The sequence below is a fragment of the Ambystoma mexicanum genome, chromosome 2p, assembly GCF_040938575.1.
Source record: "Ambystoma mexicanum isolate Mex_15411 chromosome 2p, UKY_AmexF1_1, whole genome shotgun sequence".
Lineage (NCBI taxonomy): Eukaryota > Metazoa > Chordata > Amphibia > Caudata > Ambystomatidae > Ambystoma > Ambystoma mexicanum.
In genome coordinates, this window is record NC_090923.1 from 571,572,601 (window position 1) to 571,591,963 (window position 19,363).

Here is a 19,363-nt window from a genome sequence, read left to right on the forward strand (position 1 = left end):
CTCTGTGGCTTTGCTCCGACCACCGATGCATCTCTTGCAGCTCAGGCCTCACTCTGCAGCTTTGCCTGGTCATGCCAGTTCCCTTTCTGTAGTCTGGCACAGGCCTCCAGCTTCCTTCAGCCTTGCTTCTCACTGCATACACTCTGCATCTAACTGGGGGTTCTCAAGCACCATCTGAGACCCCGCCTTCCAGGAGAGGTCTGTTATCATCCAGCAATCCATAGTTCTGCTTCCGCAGCTAACTCCATCTTCACTGTTCTTGCTGCTTTTAAACTTCCCGCCAGATTGATTGGTCCAAAAAGAACTAGACCGCTCATTGCCTGCTTGGGAGTTTGGCATTGCTCTTGTGCCCCTCCCCCTCATCCCAGTACCTAAACGGTGTGTGTTTGTGTTTGAGTCAATAAAAAGAGATGTATTATTCTGGTTTCACTCTTCTGCATCCCAGTACCTAACTGGTATCTTTTGGGGGATGGTTTGCTGGAAAAATAGGGAAGGATTGGCAATAGCCTATGAAGGCTAGGGGGATGTCAGACTACTTATGAAAAGGAAATGGGGGATACCGCGTCTCACCCAAGGGTACCTTGCCTCCACTCGCCAAATCTCCTCCACCCAGGTGGTCCTCCCTTGCATATCCATACCAGGCTCAGGATATGGTAGTGGCAGCCTTTCCCTGGCCACTTGGGAGGAGGATATCTGGGGAAAAGAAGTGAGGACGTCCTCAAATTCCTCACAGCTACTCTAGACTGCCAACTAGTTGATTGGATCTCAAAGCCCTTGTCCCTCGAATACCTGCCTCGCACCTGAATACTGCTAACTGTAGAGGCCCCTTTTTCACTAACCTACCTCACCTCCACTGCCTCTGTAACCATATATTAGGAGACCATGCTTAACATGGGGAGTTCCTTCCCCCTACTAAGATGACCCACAGCACATCGATTATTTTTCTCAGCTAGCCCTACCTATGACTCATATAGAGCCACGTAGTTCCCTTCTCCTGTGCCAAAAATGTGCCAACAATGAGCCAAGAACCAGGCTGGGGTACAGAAACAATATAGATTTATTTAAATTGTAGGTTTATTTAAATTGTAGGTTCAATACATCTTGCACTAATGTTTACACATTATACCTTCTCTGTGGCACAAAACAAAGCTTCAACACAAAACAGTACCTTTTTGTCTCAGCACCTGGGAGCAAAGGCCAAATCAACAGGTCAAAACTCTTGTCCCACGAACCCCTTTAATGTCAAAATTAAAAATTAAATAATACTGTGGCACATTACTTGAGCATTAATATTACTCGAAAAGATTTATAATTAAAACAACTGCATAGTTTTGGTTCTAAAAGCAAGTTCACATGCAGCACTTTATACGTGTCATTTCCCTGCACACTTAACATGCCATCAGTTTGAAATCACACAGACTTTTGAGAATACTTTTGATTGATGGAACTTTTGTTACTTCTTCACCCCAAAGCATTACAAAATATTCCTTCTATCGGGGTCACTGTTTCACTCTCAGGAAAGAGTGTGTATTTTTCAATGGAGAATTATACTTGTTTTCATTTCATTGGAGGTTTATCCCCTTTTCCTCCCCCGAAGGTTCAGCCCCTCTCTACTGATATGCCCTTGGTGTTCTATGATTTAAGAGACATAAAGAGCTACACACCTACTATTGTTTACATTTTTTACATGTCCGTTATCACACTCGAAATGTCACTACATGCCAAAAATTGGCAATTTACAAATAAACATCATTATACCTAGATATTTATGTTCCCCTAATCATGACAGATCTATGAAAATGATTTCTGTTTCGGCAGGGGGTGCACGTGCAAACCATGGTTTTTTGCCCTTTATTCAAAAAATATAATAGTTATGAACGTGAATGTTCTACCTAGGTACCTAATTTATTAAGCCACCAGTTCCCCAACTTTCAGATTCAGAATATTTTCTGGGGTGTTAGAAACACATTTTCGTTACAACTTGAATCCCACATATTGAAATGTAGATACAAATGACATCAACATTACGGCCTTGGGACAAGATTTAGAATGACATGTGTCCCATTTTTGTGAGTATCACGGTTCAAATATTACTGGGTAAAATGCCATTTCTAATGTAAAGCTATGGCCATATATTTGTACATAGATATTCTTCTGACCATCAAGAGCATTCTAGTTTCAGTTTCCATTTTCCTTCAAACCACCAGCTCTGGGCATCTGCCCAAGTCTCTGCCGCTCAATGTTGACTTAAGGCTGGGGTAAATTCATTAGCCTTTCTTCTCTTAGGGCTAATGGATGCTGAGGAGATGTTATCTCTCTGACTCGATGGGTCTCTAATGTCCTGTGACCCTTTTAATGACAGGCTATCCCTCAGTGAGGCCAGGGAAAGTCCGCACAATGTATTCGAATTAAGGAGATTTTACAAGGTTCAACTCACTTAATAGTAGCCTCTGTTTATCCAACACCAATAAATGGCTCTTTCATGCATGACCGCAACCGGCCTCTCGAGCTTTAAAGCATCATCTTTCATAGGGACATTAGAGTATGTCTTGGGGAAGATAGCTTTGAATTTCGTGTTGAAATCAGCCCCAATCACCAAAATTCTGTACTTTGCAGGTCAGAATATCTTTCTTTAGACATGAGGCCTTCCTTAATGCTATGTTCATTTTAGCAAGGGAACATTTTTCTTCCTTTCTTTATTTCCAACTGCGAAATGCTCACACTTATGGACAATGCAGTTCAGTGTATGAAAAACCCTGCTTTTCATGTAGAGTCAGTGTTACATTTTTCTTGTCCTTATCAGCTACATGCAAGGCCCTGTACAAATCTGCATATTTCCCTTGCTTTGCATGCAACATTTATTATTAAGGTGGCAAACTGAAAGTGAAGGGCTGCTGTTCCTTTTGTCATTCACAACCTTCCTTTTCCATTTTCCACACAGTCTCTGTGTCAACAACAGAAAACACACAATCTACATTCACTATGCATCTTGGCTGTACTAGAGTTTTGGGACTGGCTAGTCATTTTGCCAGTGTGCCTTTTCCATACGAACAATGCATTTCACAATAGAGACCTAACCTGGCCGTTTGGTTTATATCATTATGGGGCTGTCATCAAACCCCACAGATTCTCCCCTGGATCTTTTATTCTGATTACTCATGAGAAAGAGCAGAGGAGAGTGGGGTTTTCCTAAGAAGTCCTTTTTTTGTAGAGCAAGTCCTGCCCATGTTCCTTCATTAGGGAGTGGGCACTCTGGCCTCCACCTCTGTGTTTTTGGCATTCCAGGGTATAGTCATGGAAGACCACCCTCTACTACTTTGTTTTCTTTTCCCTGGGTTCCTTGGGTCTTCCAATATATCCGTTCCTCACGCTGGAAGGGAAGGAGTTTAGTCATTCTGCAGATGGGAATAAAAAAAAGAGGTTCACTATGTTGTACAGAACTTATTCCCCCAGAAACATTACATAGAATTTGAGAAGAAATGTTTAATAGAACCGTGGGACATCATTGAATAGAATTATAATACATGTATCCCGTTTTCAGATAAACATTTTCTAGACCATACTTTTCTTTTTACATTTGTAATGGATATTAATTAAATTGCTCCCCTTTATATATATTTGAGTTTCCATCCAGGGTTGTCATCCTTACCTTTCATTCCTCAGATGGATCCTCAGCTCAACCTTAATTGGGCTCCTCAATTAATCTTAAAGTATGTCTGGGATGACAGCTTTTCAACTGATTTATATGTATACAGTTCTCCTTTTGGGATGTGGATCTTACGTATTTATATTTATATTTATTTATATTTACATAGCGCAAAAGACGAGCCAGTGGGCATGGTGGCGCTAGACAAAACTAACAAAGACATAAAAACACAGGGGAATATAACAAAAAAGCAATCAGTCCATGTTCATGGCAATCAATTAATTAAACATAAGGGTTTTTAGTTCATAAGAGACTGACATCAACTCAGGTCTGGGGGTAAAGAATTCCAACTTGTCGGAGCAGCATAAGTAAAGGAGCCCTGAGCCACAATCTCCAATTTAGCTTGAGGGGTAAGTAGTAAAGCTAAACTGTTGGATCTCAGGGCCATTCGCATCGGCAACCAAGCAAGCCTATTAGACAAATATGCTGGACTAGCTCCATAGAGGCATTTGTGCTTGATACACCGATTGCAAAAACAAATTATACTGGCAATTGGAAGCCAGTGCAATGCTCTTATGACTTGTTAAATATGACCCCTCCTAGTCAATCCCTCTACAACCCTGTCAGTGTTATTCTGGACAAGCTGGAGATGCCTAATTTCCGCTTTGTTTATGCCTTGTAGCAGACTAGACCCATAATCTAGGAAAATTAGGGAAGCTCTGGATTGTTGCGCTAGCATAAATATGATCATACTTTTCGTTAGCAAGATAACATTTTGTGGAATTGTTTGACTGCAATTTTATTCTGTATGATTCAACAGTTCAGCCCTTCAGCCAACACGTGTTTTGGCAATTTGTCTTTGTCAAGGCAATGTTGAGTAGTATGAGAAGCCTTGTTGATAATTTCAGGGTAGTTTTCAGTGGTTAATAGCGTTCTCACGATTTAAGTAGTTCTATTTATGGAGCCCTCAGGCTTGTTTGTACAATTCACTTATAGTATTCAATGGCACAGACCACAACAAATTGAAGGATGCATCACCTCCCACCAGGGATATATACTTGAAAACCAGCCACTGTGGCATTGAATGCTATAATTTCTCTTGCGGCTGTGCCCACAATCATAATCTCTGTTTTAGCATCGTTAAGCGCAAGGTCATTGTACATCATCCAGTTCTGTGTGATGGAATATACTGTATTGACAGCCTTATTGTCTCTGGTGTAATCAGCTGACAGTGGGATGAGACACCTCTGGCATCCAACAGCTCAAATAATGACATGGTGAACATATTAATGAGGTCAGGCAACAAACCTGATCCCTTTGGGACACAACAGGTCAGTAAATCCTCATCAGCTTTGTAGGCAACAGGTGATGTTTTGTCTACCATTTTGAAGCTACCACGCCAAGAAAGAACACATTTCTGTTCCTTGGTCTGATTCCTCTGAGAATTGTACAGGTAAACTTTGTCACTTACCTTGTACTTGTTCTTCATGGTCTTTAGGTCGTGCATGGTATGTTCTCTTATCTAAGTATCGCCTGGCTTAAGCAAAAGCAAGCTGGAGGTGTTTCCTTACATGTTCAATGTACTCATGAGTGGTGGACGCATTTATCAGGGTCTGCTTCTGAGTTCCATAGAGCAGGTACTGATGTAACACCATTTTACGCTCAGTCATAAGCTCAAGTGGAGACATTTTAGTTGCAGAAGATGGTATAGACTTAATAGCCATCAGGACAAGTGGTAATTGAATGTCCCAACTGTGTCCTGAGTCTGCCACAAACTTCTTTAAGATGCTCACGATTGTCCTATTGTATCTCTCAACCCACCCGGCAAGAGCAATGTGGAGTTTTCTTTTTATTCTCAGAATCTCCCACATATTTGCCATCACCTGGAGGCCGAAACAAGAGAAGATGTGGTTGATCATTAGGACAGCAGCATTCACATATCTAAGTTCTCTACCCTTGAGTTGTCTACTGATGAATGTGATAGGATGTTCCCTCCCTTTTTCATCTAAATGGGACAAGGCAGCTCCAATCCCAGTGTCACAGGCATCAGTCTGAACGATAAAGGGTTTGCCGTAATCAGGTGCACACAAAACAGGTGCCTTACACAGACTTTCCTTCAAGCAAGTAAAGGCCCTCTGACTGTCTTCCGTCCAATTAAGCTTCCTCATTTGTTTGGGTGAATTCAGAGCTGTCAGAGGGGCAGCTATGGTTCCATAGTCCGCCATGAAGTTACGGTAATACCCAGTGAGGCCCAAAAAGGCTCTCACCTGGGTTTGAGTAATGGGAGTCTCCCAGTCATGTACATCCTGTACCTTACTGGGGAGGGGTTGGATTCAACCCCCTCCTACCTCATGACCAAGATATGTGACTTTCCCTTGAGCTATCTGGAAATTGGTGGCCTTGATAGTGAGGTTAGCCTTTTTCAAGACCTGCAACACCTTATCCAAATGAGTCAAATGCTCTTCCCAGGTGGAACTGTAGACGGCAAATGTCATCTTAGTAGGCCACACAAAAGGCCTCAAGCCCACTGAGCGCATGTCTGACCAGTCTTTGGAATGTGGCAGGTGCATTCTTCAACCCAAAAGGCATGACTCTAAACTGGTAGAGCCCCTCAGGTGTTGAGAATGCAGTATTTTCCTTGGCATGGTCCGTCGGAGCTATTGGCCAATAGCCTGAGGTAAGGTCAAAGGTGCTCACAAATTTGGCCGCACCTATGGTGTCCACAAGCTCATCAGCCCTGGGCAATGGGTGCGCGTCAGTTTTGGTGATGGCACTGACCCCTCTGTAGTCCACACAGAACCGCCAATCCTTGGTACCTACCTGGGAGCTTGCATTGGGGACAAGGACCAATGAACTTGACCACGGACTGGTTGAGGGTTCAATAACCCCCAGATCCAACATCTTGGCGACCTCAGCCTGGAGGTCGTTCTTCACAGTGTCTGACATCCTGTAGCATCTGCTTTTGACAGGTATACTGTCACCAGTGTCAATTACATGCCTGCACCACGGGATGAGGCCTGGTGTCAGCGAGGACAGAGGGGCATACTGCCGGAGCAAAGCCCTGCAGGCCTTCTGCTGCTCTAATGTCAGATCTGGCAAGAGATGCACTCCCTCCACTGAGTCATCCTGAGGGTTGCTATGCAGCAAATCAGGAAGGGGCTCACTCTCATCCTCTTCTTGCTCTGAAGCTAGCAAGAGACATTAGACTTCTGCTTGCCTATGGAAAGGCTTGAGCCTGTTGACATGGAATACCTGAGGGGCTACCCAAGTGACTCCCATGACAACCAGGTAATTGACTTTGCCCATCTTGGAGATGATCCTGAAGGGTCCAGTCCACTTATCTGCCAAAGCTTGAGACTTGGTAGGCTCCATCACAAGGATCTCCTGTCCTGGAGTCCAATCCACTTGTGAGGCTTTAAGATCATGCCAGTATTTGTTCAATTCCTGGCTGGCCTTGAGATTCGCTGTCGCATGGCCCATCATCTTTGTCATCCTCCGTCTGAGGCCTAACACATAGTCTCCCACTTGCTTGGCAGGACTTGGAGGGTTGGTGTCCAACCTTCTCTGATCAAGGCAAGGGGCCCCCTTACAGGATGTCCAAAGAGCAGCTCAAAGGGGCTGAAACCAACACCCTCTTGTGGTTCTTCTCTGTAAGTGAACAGCAGGCATGGCAGGAGGAGTCCCAATTTCCTCCTCCGGGGCTCTTCCAAAGCACCCAGCATGCCCTTGAGAGTTTTATTAAATCTCTCAACAGCCAATTGGTCTGAGGTGGTAGGTGGTGGAGAACGTGTAGGTTACTCAACACTATTTCCACATCGTTTCCATGTAACTTGACATGAAGTTGCATCATCTGTCAGAGACAACCTCCTTAGGGAGAATCCAACCCTGGTAAAAAGGCCCAGTGGAGCCCTGGCAACCACCTTGGCAATAACAGTCCGAAGAGGTATAGCCTCAAGGTACCTTGTGGCATGATCTACCAAGACCAGTATGAAACGATGTCCACCTGAAGTGGGAGGGGCAACGGGCCTGACAATGTCAATGCCCACTTTCTCAAATGGTGTGCCCACCACTGGCAATAGCTGCAGTGGGGCAATGACACTGCCTACAGTCTTGCCAGATAATTGACAAGTGGGGCAGGTCCTGCAGTGGGACTCCACTTCTACTCCCATCCAGACCCTCCAGCTTATAGCGATTTTGCGATCCCGCAAAATGCCGCAAAAAAGGGCCGTTTTGCGCAAAATGCCGCAAAAACTGCTGTTTTGTGCAAAAACAGCATCTTTAAAAAAAAACACTTTTTTTTAAAGTAATCTTCAAAAATTACTGTTTAAAAAAAATAATACTCAGGGTGCCAGGTTCTCAACTTTTTTTTACACAAGAAATGAAATGCACTAACACATCTCATCACTTGCGCCCCAAAAAAGTGCAGCCCAATCCACAAGGGACACATGAATGGGCACATTTTATATGCGCGCCCATTCAGATGGCCTTTTTCACCTCCTTGATCAAATAAAGTGGCGTTTCTGTCAATTTAAAAGCGCATCCCTCATTCCCAAGCAAGATGCACTTTTAAATGTGCAGAAATTGTAGGCAACCCTACGCGCACGGGAGGTGGGGATGCCACTGCATGACAGGGTCTTTCCTGACCCTGTCATGCATTTCATTTCTGTTCCTCAAACAGGATAAAAATGCATTTTTTGGGTCGCATTTTACAGCGGCAAGCACCTGGAGGGCCTGTCCCTGTGAAAGGCGCTGGAAGCTTGCAGAACACTGTCGGGAGAGCGATTCTATTCAAAGTACTGCCCATTTTGATGACAAAAATCGATCAAATGTTACAATTTGACCTATTCTGTCCAGTACTATTCGATCGATTTTTATAAATACTGAACATGTGTTGCGGGGGTGTCACCCGCTCCCCATGTTCAGTGTTTTTGGTCTAGGGTGGTTGCAGAAGTGTTTTCCCCTTTTTCCTCAAAATTGGAGGCGGATACAGAAAAAAAAGAAAATAACGAAAAAGGGACCCTGCGGAGTCGGATCCGACCCACGTTAGAGGGACGGATCTGGCACCGCAGGTTTGTAGGGGAAGCGGCAGCGACCAAGCAGTTAAGTAGGGGAGACGGTGGGGTGGTGGTGAAAGGTACATTTTGGGTTGTTTGGCTGAAGTGCAAATCAATTCGCAGCGAAATTGACTACGGTCAATTCCGCCGCAAATAATTACACTTCGGTCAAACAACCCAGAACACCATTCAAGGCAGCTGGCCAGCGCACAATTTGCGCTACAGCTCAAGCCTGTGGAAATGCGCTGGTCACCTTTGAGAATAAGGTGACCTGCTCATTTCCAAAAATGGGTTGTCTAAAAATAGCATATCCTCTGTTCTTTTTTTAATTGCCCCATTATTTGAGGAACTGGGTCAAAATCTACATTTAAAAAAAATAAAAAAATGATTATACTATGAGAGAGAGGGAGAGTGATGGGAGAGATGTGAAGTGATTGGCAAGAAAGCAGAGGGAGAGCAGTGGGTCAGAGGAGGAAGCCCTGCACAAGAGAGCAAAGGAAGCAGTGATGCGGTGGGCCAGAAATCTGAGAGCGAGCAGAGGTACAGAAAGTAGAGGGAGCGTGTGGTCAGTGAGCCAGAAAGCAGAGAGGAAGTGGTTGGCCAGAAAGAGGCAGTGAACCGCAGATTGGGAAAAAAGGATGAGGGAAAATGTGATAGAATGGGAGAAAGGATGCAGGATGCAGAAGCAGCACAAAAGAATGAAGAACTGTATATTGCGGGAGGAATTGTAGAGTGTAAGGTGTGAGTTGGGAGTATGATTTGGAGTGTGGCAGGGGCTGGGCAGTGCAAATTGTGACTTGACAGTGTGACATAGCACGTGAGTATTTGTATGACAGAGGGAGAGGTTAAGGAATGTAAGTTGTGATGGAGAGTTGGTGAGATGTGTGTTGGTGAGAGAGGTGTGTGGGTGTTTGGGGGATTGGAGAACATAGAAGGGGAATATTTTCAGTATTACAATTGATGATGATCAATTTATTTAATACTATTAAATAGGCATGAACATTAAACCAGAAATGTAGCCAAATCAAACACTGTTCTGCCAAGCCAGAGACATCTGGGACTCTTCCTATTAAATTAATACAAAAGATACATAATAATTATACCCTGGCTCTCTTGTAGCCTTGCACTCTGCCTATTTCCTGCAATGTGGCAATCTTACACCCTCCAGTTAATATAAAATGTCCCGCAAAAATGCTGCAATAAATAAAGGTTTGTGCCGCAAAATTTGCCATTTCATGCCGCAAAATTTGCCATTTCATGCCGCAAAATCCTGGAAGGTCTGCCCATCCTAGTCCAGTAGAAATGGGCAGAAAGACTTTGCTTTGTCTTATTGGTCCCAAGATGACCAGCTAACGGCACCTCATGCACCAACTGCAAAAGAGCCTGTAAACCTGGGGTACCACCAAACTCTTGAGGGCACCAGGTTCAGACTTAGTGGGATCACTGCAAAGGAGCTCAATCTCCCAATAAATCTGGAAAGACCGAGGCACTTCACCTTGTGACTGGGCTGGGCCTGTTTCCTCAGACCCTCAAGAGAGTGGCACTCTCTATGACCCTTACAGAAGTCTCCCCTGGAGGGCCCCCTTCAGCCAGCAGGCATTGAAGGCTGGGGTGATCCTCTGGGTTGAGCACCTCTTCTGCCGGAGGGTCTTCTGACTCTTCTCCCTCAGGAGTTGAGTTTGGGTTTACCACTCGACCCACTCCATCTGGAGCATGAATCCCAGTGGGTGCTGCTGAAGCAGCAGGAAGAGAAGGAGCCCCCTTCACAGAGGTGGCCTTCTTACTCTTCAATCTTGCCTTGGGTTTCCCCTTTGACTTTGGTACCTGACTTGCAGTCAGACCTGGTGCGACCTGTGACCTAGTGACTGCAGCAGCAGTCAGGGGGAGACCATCAGAGATCAACCCCAACTCCACTAGATCATTGCCTAACAAAATGTTAGCAGGTGCATTGTCCTGAACCAGGAAAGGAAGCTTTGCTTTCTTGTCTCCAATCATGATTGTGACTAGAGCTACAGGAGATAATTTGGGAGGCCCACCAGCTAACCTGGTAGTTCTCAGAGGAGCACCTACATAGTCCTCTGGCATGAACAGGGTCTTTTCCACCACTGTCATCCTTGACCCAGTGTCTCTCAAACCATTAGAAGGCTGGCCAGTCAAGAGGACACTTCTCAAAAACCTATGGGTGTTCTGTGGGATTGTAGCCAGTACTTCTGCGTACTGGTTCCATGCCCCAAGGGACACTAGGGAAATCTCTGAAGGAGCACTGAATGTGATTCCTGCAGAGGAGGGGAGGACAGTTGCCTCCACCTCAGGCATGGGGTATGGGTAGGTCAGGCTGACAGCCTGGACTCCAAGTGCCTTACCTTTACACTTGGGGTCCGCCTTCTTATGGTCCAGATCCCACAGTCCCAACAAGTGCCAGGAATGCGGGGTACAGTGCTGGAGCCACTGGGATCCTGCTTTGCAGCAGGAGGACCACTACTCTTACTCCCACCCACATAGGACTTATCCCCACTAGATATTTGGGTTTTAGGAGAGGAAGGTTTTGGTTTACCTGACTGCGACTGCTTGTGGGACTCCTCAGACCTCTAAGAGGCCCCCTTTTCTTTGTCCTTGTCCTTCCCACTGGGATCGAAAATGACCTGCTCAGCAACATACTGACACAGCTCAGGTGAACAGGCTTCAGAAAAATGCTCAAAAAACAAAAGGTGGGACAATTCAACAAAAGATTTCACCTTGTAACCATCAATGCACCCCATCATGTTCATATGTGCAACAATCACCCAGTCAATCTAAGACACATTCTCTCTTTTCTTATATTCCCTGAACCTTTTAAGGTATTGGGTAGGTGTCTTGCCAAACTTGGCTATCCAAGCAGATTTCATGCACTCATACTAACCCCTTTCTTCCACACTCAGTTTCAGAATACAGTCATAACCAGTATTAGGCACTCTGCTTAACAAACACCTAGCCCAATCTCTTTTATCAACATCATGGATTTCACAAACCATTTCAAATGCCTCAATCCATTGGAGGATATCAGAACCCTCCGCATCCACACCAACCTAATCTTTCATAAACTTGGTGGCAGTGGACCTGAGAATCTCATCTGGTTTTGCTGAAGTCTCCACTCTAGATTTCTCCAACTGTATTCTTTGACATTGTGTCCCTATCTTTGAGTATCACTTGCTGTGCCAACTGCTCTTTGTTAAGTTCAGCTTCTGTTTCCAACTTTTTATATATGAAGGCCAATTTCATCCTTAATATTTCAAGTTCCGAGGGATTCCCTGAAGAAACATTGCTGGGGATCGGAATAGAGCCAGCAGGAGTGGTGGCACTCTCAGAAACAGATTCAGTAACAACCCCAGGGGCAGGGGCCTCAAAGGCTGCCTCTCCTCCTTTAAGAGCTTCACAATCAGTCTGGTAGTCCACCGGGGCAGCTATCAGTTCAGCCCTAGACTTATCTTCAGAGTCTAACTCCCTGGCTTCATAGGCACTCTGGAGAGCCTCTAAGATCATCCTAGTCAATTTACCATTTGCAAAAGATTCCATTGCTTGTAATGTAGTTATCAAGTACACAACTAAACCTCAATTTCGCAAAGTGTGGATATTTTGTAAGTGGCAAGATTACACACTGATTCTTAAAACCATTAACATCCTACCTCTGCCACAAGTGTAAAGACTGGAGGGGGGTTATCTTTTCTCCTGCCCTCTATATGGCAGAGTAGAAGCACAGAGCATGCCAGCCAAGATTCTCTAAGCGCTAAGTGTTAGCAATGGACAAGCAATCAAGGGTAAAGCTCCCAGGAGGGGTTGTGGGCTGGTTCTTAAGTACAGCGTAGTCCCCAAGCACCCACAAAGGAATGTCCACACACTATGTTAGTGATAACACAGTTCTTTATATAAATACCTTTCAACTTATTTACACATACAATAACACACTTTGTGCTCAGGCAATACTATAATGATAAATGTACAATTTCTATGTGGTATCACAATTACTCTCTGACTCCATTAAAATGCACCACTGCTGACAGCTACAAATAGCATAAAAATCAATAGCAAAAGGTATCAACCATGGGCTTGGGAGGAAAACAGGTTGGTTAAACAATTGGCAGAATGCTGAGTCCCTACCAACTAGACACCGTTCTGTGTGAGGATCCCCCACCTGGGCAACCTGTAAATAATATAATAAACAAGCCCAGTCCATATATTGTTCAGCAGGGTCTTATTTCTTTCAACAAATGTTCTACTACCCCAATGTACCTTGTTTAGCAGAGTTCCACGATGGGTTATTGACGGATCCTTCTTGAGTGAACTCCCTTTAAGGCAGGAGCCACGGATCATTGAGATCCCTCGAAGAAAAGGGTGAGCAAAGGCGTTGATGCAGAAGCTTCAGTCCTGGCGGTGCTCATCAATGATTGGTCGTGGACGTCCTGCGAAAGTGAGGCATGCGGTGCACCTCGATGACGATTGTTTGTTGCTGCAAAGAGTCAATGAAGAACGTAGGCCCAGCAAGGGCGTTGGGTCATGAGCGTTTGGTCTCGGCGATCGGGACTGAACCACGGCTGGCTTTCAGATTTTCATCAGCATCTTTGAGAACTTCGGGTGGCGGTAAACCCACCAGTGGATTCTCCTTGTTTCGGCAGCGACCTTGACTTTCTCTGGCAGGACAAATCGGTCGATGGTGATGAGCAAGGAAGTTCTTGATTCAAAGTGTTCTTAGGCAATGGAGCGTTGCGGCGCCAGTCGTCGGTGGCACAGCGTGAAGCTGTTCCCGCTTCTGGGCAACATGGCTTTGACGGGCCTCCAGCAATTAAGGCGATCCACTGAATCCTGGTCGACTATGATGGACTTCGATGGCCTCGATGTCCGGGTGCTGCGCTTCGAGATTCCTTGGTGGTCCCTGTCTCTGGTCAGCAGCCTTTCGAGGTCTGACTTCCAGGGAGCCTTGGTGAAGGTTAGCTGGTGTACGATGGTCCCTTGTAACTCGGGAAGAGGTCTCCTACCCAGGTCCTCTCGGATCACTTTCTTGAAGGCAAAGCAGTTTTCAGATTGCGTCAAAAGGGAAACAGCAGTTAACCTTCTTCTTCCGGCTCGGCTTTGAGATCAAGCACCAAGTTTCGACTTAGGCTTCTGAACCATTTCCATCAGTGAGAGGTCCCCAGATATACTGTTTGGTCTCTCATTCACTCTTCTGGGTCACACTCAGGAAACCAAACATTCAGAAGGGCATTAATGCAGACAGGCAGTCAATCAGGCTTGCAGTGCATTCAGGCCATTCTTCTCCATCCAGACACTCACAACAAGGAATGTGGATTGGGACAAGCACCCAGCCATTCAGCACTCCACACTACATTCATACCCGTATTTGGGCAGGGCTGTCTCAGTCTTTGTTTCACATACCTGAAACCAGACACCCATAACAGGAAATGTATATTGGTCACACACTCCATTCATCCAGGTCCCACCACAAGGGTGTAGCCACAACATACAGTCACCGACTTGCTGATTTCCTATGTTTATGTAAGTATGCATCTTGCAACATGTTAAGTATTTCAGCACCCAGTTACCTTGGGGTTAGGTGCGTGATACAAATAAAACAGATAATACAAATACTAGGAAGGCTCCAGACAGTCTGGCCTGGACTTCCCGCAATACCATATGTGGAAAATCCACCCAACAGCCAGTTAGTGGAAGCAACAGAATCAAGGCTTCCCAGGACTTTGGGAAAACAAGGTAACAGGCAATAGAAAGCAAGAGGCCACAGGGGCCAGCTTGTCTTTTATCAGGAATCAACTGATTCCAATGGCAGGGCATGGGTATCCCAAAATGGAGGATACTCAGAGCACCTGTCAAATTCAGCATGGAGCTGCCAGAAGCCCATCCCCTGCTCTGTGGGCACACAGGTGCCCAAAAACATGGGGAACAGGATTGTACCCTCACCCATGGGTGCCATAAGGTTATCCCAAGGGTCTCTTCACCAAACCAAAAAGAGGAAGAGCTGCACTACCAGGAGTCCCATATAGACTTCTGTGCAGAATATAACACAGAACACGCATGATAAAGCATTACAGGAAAAGGATATGGAGGTCCTGTCAGTCCAATGCATTTCCAGCATCACATTCAGTTAATCAGGTGTTCCACAAAACTATTCCTGACATAATCAGAGTCCGTGATTATGACCATTTCTTTCAGTTGGTGTTGTACTGCAGTGAGAATGGCTTGATAAACGCCCATCATCTCTGCCACCTGACTACTTTGGGGTCCTTTTTTGTAACTAGCAGAGGGCTCACGGTTACATTCACCCAGGCCTTCACAATGCCAGCCACTGGTTCTTTTTCCCCGTTATTACTAACATGGTAAGATAACCCATCCATATAAGCTGTGGTTATCACTTGGCACGTGTCTTCTTCATAGTCCTTGTGCAGGGAAGTTAGGCATGCCTCCATATGGTTTTTGGTCATTAGATCTTTGCCTATGAGACCGTTTTCTTGAGCACAATCATGCAAGTCAGCCAATCTTGCACTAGAGGACCCTTCTTGTTTTGTCCATGTCTGACCTCCACAGGGAAGCCTTGCTAGGACAGAATCCAGGAAGTAATTTGTGAATTACTTAAATTCCCTGTTTGGATTCTTTCCCTTTGGAAATATTGCAAGGATTGCTGAGGACTCCGTACAATTATGTGCTTACCCTGCATGAATGGGCAGTTGTTTTAAATGGCCAAACTTTTGCCAATATTGCCTTTTCACAGTCATTGACTTTTTCCTCCAGAGAGGACAAAGTTTTGCTTGCGTATGAGATCACTTTGTTAACCTTGTCGTGCTATTGGTACAATACCACTCTTAGGTCAAGTATCTGAAAACCCTGTCTCCAAGAAGAACATGTTATTCTTGGTGGGGTAAGCTAAACAAGGAGCTTGGGAAAGGCTTCTTTTCAGTTGTTTAACTGCTTTTAGATTGCTCTGAACCCCACTCCCACTTGACTCCGGCTTTTAATAAAAGGACCAATGGTCAAGTCACATCTGCGTAGTCTTCAATGAACTTTCAACCATAATTAGTGAGTCCAAGAAGGCTTCTTGATTCTCGCAGAGCATTAGGGTCTTATAATTCCAATAAGGCTGCCACCTTCTTTGCCTGGGGATTGAGACCCTGAGGGGTGATTTTGTGCCCTAAGAAGTCTTAGGGCACGAAAGTCTTACACAACTGTGCCTTCTGAAAGGACAGTTTCTCTCTGGTTTTCTGCAACTGGGTCAGGACATCACGGATTTCTACTTAATGTTCCTCCACAGATGATGTTTTGATCAGGTCATCATCTACATAGGCCAGGTTTCCCCTTTCACTCAAATCAGGCATGGCATTATGCAGAAAGATGTTGAACTCATTGACAGAGTTTATGTATCCACGTGTATTGCTGACCCCGGAGGTAAAATCAAACTTGTATTGGTCTTCCCTACTCACGGGTACTGTTCACTAACTGTTGGTCAAATCAATGGCTGTATACACCTTTGATTCGTGGATCTGTGCCAGCCCTTGATCAATGTATGGAAGAGGCCATTTTGACATGTGACCCCGTTTGTTCAACTCCTTCAGGTCCCCACATAGTCTCCATTGGCCATTTGGTTTTAGTATCCTCAGTAGTGGGTTGTTAAAGGTACTGTGGATCGGAACAGTTATCCCACAGGATTGTAAGTTCTTAATAATATCTGTGAGTGATTCCATCGACGCGAAAGGTAACCAGTATTGTCTGGAGCCATCTCTGGGTCCGTGGGTATCGTCCTAGAATGAACAGAGGTGGATCCACTGTCATATGAGTCCATTGAAAAGATATCCTGGAAGTCCAGGAATACCTGTTTCAGCTTTTGTCTTTGGTCCCACAGGCATCATCAAGATTGATCCATTCTTCGACCACCTGCTTAAAACGTGTAAAGACCTCAGGCTTGGCAATGTCAGCAGTATCCTCTAGTTGGGTGGAGCGATCTCTTTTTATGGTGTTGACCTGGACAGGAGGTTCCGGGGATTCCAGGTAGTTGTAATTGACTCTGAATACTCTGTCATCTCTCCTGATGTCACAGGTCACCTCTTCCAACCCATAAAGAAATTCCCCCCATGCCTGGTAAAAATATTTTTGGATGAATACCGTCGCTGTTGTTGAAACAGTTGTTTGGAATTGGTCCAATGATTTAATTACCTAAATCAATAGAATAATGTTGGGCATCACGCACCATTCCAACCCAAAGTGATACTTTGAGTGTCGCTCTTCTCCACCCATATTCGAATGGTGTCATATTCTAGATCCACTAGAGGTGTCAGATTTAAATACAAACCGTGTTGTTGGATATGGGAATTCAAATATATAGGCGTCCTGATGTTTGAGGGTCTGTCCTCATTGTTTTTTTAGGGCAATCGTGAATTGTTACGCCTGTCCTGTGATGGAAACCTCTTCTCGCACTTGAACTTCAACCGCATAAGGCAGCAGCACAGCTTACTGGAATGCTTTTTCGGTGTTGTCGAAGCGCACTGGGTTTCCCCCAGTCATGACAAGACTTTATTATTAATTACGTCCAAATTGATTGCGAATCAGTTGCAAATCTCACCAGCTAACTAAAAGATGGAAGGGACATCTCTCACAACTCAGCAAATATGTTCTATGATTTTGTTTAGTATACACCTGCTAGGCAGGAAATGTTTGGTATTTGGGGTTTCCAGTCCCACTTATCAATCAATTTACAGGTGGGAATGGTGGGAATGGTCTGATCTCTGGGGAGTTTCCTGAATAATCGTTTGCTGGTGAAGCTTTTTCAATTATTCTGGCATACCCTGGCGAGATCAGGCTCCTCCCCCTTATTTATCTGAATGGGAAAAAGAACAGTTTGCCCTTTTTCTGAGCTGGTTCTTCATCATCTTTTTTTTCATGGGGCTCATTGTTTATTCTGGCTTTGGACTAGTGTAACATTGCAGGGTGTTCTCTTCCAGTGTGAAATACCACTTAAAACTGTGAGGAAGGTTAATTTTCAAGAATGGAAAAGGGTTCCCATCACCAGTTTGTTCTCCTACAGAGATGATGACGGTGATGTCTTGATGCATAGGTCCTGATTATTCATGAAATTAATCTCCACTTTTTCAGACCGTTGTTCAATTAAATGGCAGGTACCATTCAAACTTACATAATTGGTACTCATTTTTAATTTTATAGGCTAGTTAGTCTGGTTCCAGAGGACCTTGTTTACACAGTCAATCAGACATGATAGCGACTATCACCGGATGTTTAACCAATGTCTCACAATTTTTATTTCCAGATCTGCAGTACCTTCAATGGAAATGAAAAGTTGTCCGGGAAGAGGTATGAAGGGAATTTGGTGACCATGACTGAGTTTAGCTGGCCAAAGGCCTTTTTGTGCGGGAGAGTGGCCTGGGATCCAGTATCCACCAGAGCTGATAATTCACACTGACCCTGACCCTGCACCTTGACTGGGGCATAACATGTGTCCACTTTCTCCTCAACAGTGAAACAAATGTGTGAGTTATTTGCCAGCTCAACATCCATTATCTTGATAGTGAATTCCAACACTGTATGCTCTTTGCCTATTTTCCATTTCGAAGATCAGGACTCTGCAGAAAAATTGTACATGTACCAACTGGTGTCGTTGGGGGATCCTCTTTCTCCCCTGATTCTTGGATGTCCTCCTTTACCTGGAGACCTCAGGACCTGTTTGGGGGGAGAATACCTCTCCATTTTTGGTACTATCTGGCTCACATTGTTGGGGTCTAAGAATTTCTTGATCTGGGTCAGTCTCCCAACTTACCTGGTCTTTTTTGACCCATTTGTCAGGATTCCCCCGTTCTTGAAAAAGACGGTTTTCTTACCTGAATCCTCCTGGGACTCTTCTCTTTCAAAGGGGATTATCTTGTGTTCCTCCACAAAGCAGGTTCTTATTTGGCCTATCCTACTTACCCTTTGCTCTTTTGGTTATAACATGCCAGAATAGAAGAGTCACTTTCAGGCTGAGAGGTGTCAAAGGGTTCTGTCCGGGTGACAAAAGAAGCTTCCTCTAGGGTTTAGCATTTCCCCTCAACCTGAGCCTCCTTCTTGGGAACCTGCTGCTTGTTGGGCATTTCCTCCCATAATTTCCCCCCGGGGGCATCAGACCCGGGTGTTGGGGAAGTCTGGGAAGCAGGGTTATATTAAGGGTTTCACTGTGTCCTCAGCATATGGCCCAAGTCATCAGTCAGTTGCTGGACCGGTCGCTCCAGTTGTGAAACATTTTCTGGGTTGTAGGGAGGGCTCGATACAGACCTCTGCTGCTCCTGAAACGGGTAACTGTCCCTTCTCCCGGGGAAGCTCGGGTACTGGAAATTTCCACCTATAATTTTCCATCCTAATTCTCCCTTCTCCCTGGTTCAGGGGTCTATTGTCTTGGAACCAGGGAGAAGGAGTAGGATTATTCTAGTAGTTCTGATTCGGGGGGTGTACCTGTGGAAAACATTCAGGTTGGGAGGTGGAGTAGTACTTCTCTCCTGCGGGAAGTTTGGAGGGAAGCTGCCCTGGGAGGCACTTACCTGATTGCCCCCCCCCTTATGCCGGGGGAGTATACACATACCTCAGGATTGGTTTTGTACCCTTATACCTAGGGCTTACATAAATGGCAGGGTCAGAGGGATCA